Consider the following 4575-nt stretch of genomic DNA (forward strand, 5'->3'; position numbering starts at 1 on the left):
AATCAGTTGTATTTGTGAATGTGACGATAAACCGGCACGTATCGACGACACGTACGCATGTTTACAGCAAACAGGCCAAAAACACCTGTCAAATGTTTGTTTGGCTCTGCATACTATTAACATGTAAATGTGTGTACATGTTGCTGTGTTACATGCCTGACGTTAGTTTTTACCATTGAATGATTTGTACAGAGTAACATCTTTTATGTCATGCTGAATGTGTTTCCATGGTGATTGTTTTTAGGTCTGATTGACACTTCATGAGAGACAACAAGGTTTGAATTGAACTGATGCACTTTGCCCTGAAGTTCCACAGCATTTGAATCTGATTTTAAATGAACGACTTAACGAATAAATGAATGGCCGGCTGAAGGTCTGCTGGATGCTGAGAGAGGCGTGAACTTTATGAATGACCACTGTGTAGCAGCGAGAAACACTTCTAGCAATCTTCTCTTCCTGATGGTTTTTATACTCTTTTGTAACTCTTGACGAGCAATGGCCAACATTTTTGTTGCATGATTTTTTTTTTTTTTTGATCCTTTGAATTCATTTGTCTCTCTGGTGATTGTTTTTCAACCATTCACTGTATCTCTTCAACAGACTAACAAAACTACACATCTGAAGTAAAGTTGGACTTCCTTTTGATGCTATTCAAGGCAAAAATGCCACTAATGATTCGGCTGCCTGTCGACCAAACAGCAGGTGGCAGCACCTCAGTTAAAGTCTGTTTCTTCGATGAAGCTGTGAAATGTACAGAATGATGCTGTCGGTGTTACTTGAACTACGCTTAGCCTCTCCTATTTGCGATCATTTTGCATCGGAGAAATAATTTGACATTGTGAGAAATTCGCTTTCCAGAACTTGACATTTTTACACTTTGTATGGATTAAACAAGCCTACTTTGTTACCTTTGAACAGAGCCGGGCTAGCTGTTTTCCATCCGTCTTAATGCTAAGCTAACTGTAGCTTCAGATTTATCGTACAGATATTAGAGTGGGATCTCATCTATCTCTCTGTAGGAAAGTTGGGGGAAAAAAAAAGCGTAGTTTCCAAAATGTCTAAATATTTTTCAGTCTTCCCTCTATACTGATTGGCTTTCATTTGCATGGGGATGCAAAATGGTGCAAATGAAAGTAACCGGTTTCTGCAGTCTGTCAGATTTAGCTTTGAAAACCTAGACACACATCTATCCATGCTTTTTGCTTTGTGTAGCCTACACATCTGATGCCATGGTTAGCTACAGCTGCTAGCCTGCTTGTGATTCCTTAAATTGAGCTGAAACAACACATTTTTGGCCTATATATTGTTATTTCATTTTATATAACTCAACTACAATTTAAGATGTGTGCAGTAGAGTATTGCATATTAGATTACTTGTTCCAGTGGTAATACAGTCACACCGTTAAGACCCGTTTCTGTTTTAAAGCAGTTAGGGCTGCAACTAATTGTCATTATCAGTGTATTATTTTTGTTTTTGTTTAATCTTTAAAATGTAGAATAAAAATAGTGAATAATGCCTGTTGAACGTTTAACCAGCCCAAAGCAATGTCTTCCAAAGTCTTTGATGCTCATAATAACCCTGGGGGAGGCCACCCACGATGATATGCCCCTCCCCCAATGGCAGATTCTGTCCCATATACAGTATATAGGCCAATATATTTATATACTGTCTAGTATACCCACTACAATACTGATTTGTACTAACTCTTACACAGACGGTACACTCCAAATGTTTCATTTCCTTCTGATTTCCTTATTTAGGTTGGGACATTCATTTCAATTCTATTTTATTTATAGTATCAAATCATAACGAGTTATCTCATAAGGCATGTTTGGAGTGTATGGTCCCTTTAATCCAAGAAAACATGTCAGTAGTAAAGCAGAAGATTTGAAATTAGCTCAGTTTACCAACGGTATTTTTGTTTGTTGGTCTTATTAGAGTAAAAATAAAAACTGTAAGCTGAGTATTATAATAGCCACTGTGCTGTAATTCATATTGTGCAAAAACACATAAAGCAGCTTTAAGATGTTAAATGAAAAAGTTCTTGAGATACACATTGTCTCCAGCTGTTTAACTTACATGAAACCATTTTTTATTTTTAAATCAGCATCAACATCCAATCACAGTAAATAAAACCGGTAGCGGGTACAAGGTGATGCTGCAGGCTCTTCATCCATGTAAATGTGGTTTCACCATGGTGTATGTTGTAATAACCAACGGCAGTACTTCTCTTTCCATTTTGTTGTGCACATCTTTTTCTTTGAATGTTGTTGGACACTTTTCGTCTTTTGAGATATTGTTCTATAATAAAATAAGCAGCAATGAAATGTGGGTTTGTTCTGTGAAATTTATGCAAAAATGATGTTTAAAGATGAACCTGAACTGGAATTTAATAATGTGGGATATAACAGATGTATTTTATTTCTTCTCACTGGTACAATTTTTAAAATGGTTAATTTTGTTAAAAGGGATAAAAGGCATTGAAAGTGATGTTTTTGTTACATGGGCGCCGCCATGTTGGAATTCCACAATCTACTACGTCACTGGCAGGGTAACTACTCCGTGGCTAACAGCACTAGCAGCGCAGCCATGGACAGCATACAAAGGTCGGAGGCTAGCGGACATATGCTTGGGAAACGGAAAGAAAGAAGTCTGGGGGGGTCATACGTTTTTTGGCCCTGCTGCAGTAAGGACCCGTATAGGGCTAAGGCAGCTGGTAGACACACTTTCCACAGGCTACCTTTGACAAGGAAAAAACAGTCCTCAACTCATGGCTAGCAGCTAGCAGCCTTAAAACGGCTAGCCCTCTGACAGCCCTGGATTTCCAGTCGGAGCATTTTTTAGCAACACTATTTGGAAAGCTGTGCTCTGATACAACAGCGTCACTGTAGAGGTTAAGTCCAACAGACTGAACCCTGAGGCCTCGCGCTCCAGTGCAGGGCAACCGATAACCCACCGCTAGTAACACCCAGTGCTACCTGCCGCAGACAGGCGCTGAAACGCTCACGGCAGCAGCAAGCACAGAGAGGTAGTTACGGTATGTTTACCGTTTCAGCATACTCTCAAGTCTACAGGCAAAGGGCTGGGTGTAACGTTGTTGTCACATACAGAAACACGAACATATTCACTTACAAAAATAAAGCCCAACGTGTCGGCTTTATAGCGTTCAAACAAAACAGACGGACACACTGGGCATTACTGAGCCACAACACCAAGCTAGATACCAGCGATCCGACCGAGGGAAAGGGCTAGCAGCTAAATACGATGGCAGCTCTTATGACAACTCCCCAAGCTAGCACTCCGACCATAGACTGTAGAAATAAACCCAGACTCCGACGATATCACAGATTGATTAATGTGTTTACTAGCCGCTAGCGAAAAGTGAAGCTAGCTCATGTTCGCCGTCTCAGCTACCACAGAATCAACGTCCCCCTGAAGCTAGCGGATGTTAGCCGCTAACTAACCCACGAATCCACGCCCCCCCCCCATAAGCTAGCGGATTTTTCGCCGACTCAGGGCACATTGTTGATGCAGACACACTGCTAGTTCCATGTAAAATCTGCCAACTCCGCAAAACTCGTGAATCCTCCGCGCATCTATGGTCAAACTGGGGTAACTCTCCTACGTGCAGCTAATAAGCGATCCCATTAGATTAATGCGTCCAATTACATTTTCCATATATCTGCCTCTATTTTCGTAAACGAACAGGACTTTAACCATGTTTTTCTATTTTCTCTAAATGGACACGATGTATTAGCAGTCTATTTCCTAAAATGCATAATGTGCTTGGATACAATAAAGGAGGGTGCATGACAGTAAGCTGCGCCCAAACACACACACACATTGGTCACTGTCACTGGAGGCTGTCACCAAGCGATCTTGTACTTCAGTGGAGCCTGAAACTGATTGTCCCCCATGTGGTGGTAGTCAGACACTACAGGCCTGTCCCTCACAGGCTCAAATGCATAATCCGAGCCATTAAAATGACTTTTTCTTGTGTGTATATTATGTGCTGCAGCCGATGCCTGTATACCTTCGCAGGTCCTACCATGCCAGTGACGTCATCGATATTATCAGCGTTCTAATACTAACAAACGCAATTTTTGTGTTGCTTAAAAAAAAGCTATATTGATTTTTTAAATAATTTTTTTTAGTGTAATTCATTTGTAATTATCATAACCAACAAGTTATCAAAAGTTAGTTTTTCAGTTCAGTTCCTCTTTAAAGTCACCTGTAACTTTTGACTCTGCCAAATGGGACTACTAATATAACTTTGTGTGTGTGTGTGTGTGTGTGTGTGTGTGTTGTGTGTGTGTGTGTGTGTGTGTGTGTGTGTGTGTGCGTGTGTGTGCGTGTGTGTGTGTGTGTGTACAGTACATACACACACACACAAATAGTATGGGTGTTAGTTTTTTAAAGGTTAGGGGAATCTAATCTTTTCTTAACGTTCTGGGAAAATTCGTTTATGGTTACAGCGAACGTTCTCCTAACGTTCGCTAAAGGTTGCAACATTAAGGGAACGTTCCCGTAACGTTCGCTAAAGGTTGCAACGTTCTCGGAACGTTCGCCTAACG

The 4575-nt window shown here is 40.6% G+C and overlaps 2 long non-coding RNA genes across 2 annotated transcripts in view; one reads left to right on the forward strand and one right to left on the reverse strand.

Annotated features, from left to right (window-relative positions):
* The window catches only part of LOC116696212 (uncharacterized), a 3987-nt gene extending 1659 nt beyond the window's left edge, over positions 1-2328 (forward strand). Inside the window, exon 2 of the long non-coding RNA XR_004333655.1 lies at positions 167-2328. This is a non-coding gene — a long non-coding RNA (uncharacterized LOC116696212). The remainder of the gene's footprint in view (positions 1-166) is intronic.
* Positions 1215-4575, reverse strand: part of LOC116696213 (uncharacterized) — a 5333-nt gene continuing 1972 nt past the window's right edge. Inside the window, exon 2 of the long non-coding RNA XR_004333656.1 lies at positions 1215-1666. This is a non-coding gene — a long non-coding RNA (uncharacterized LOC116696213). The remainder of the gene's footprint in view (positions 1667-4575) is intronic.

The sequence above is a fragment of the Etheostoma spectabile genome, chromosome 9 (assembly GCF_008692095.1).
Source record: "Etheostoma spectabile isolate EspeVRDwgs_2016 chromosome 9, UIUC_Espe_1.0, whole genome shotgun sequence".
In the NCBI taxonomy this organism is placed as follows: Eukaryota; Metazoa; Chordata; class Actinopteri; order Perciformes; family Percidae; genus Etheostoma; species Etheostoma spectabile.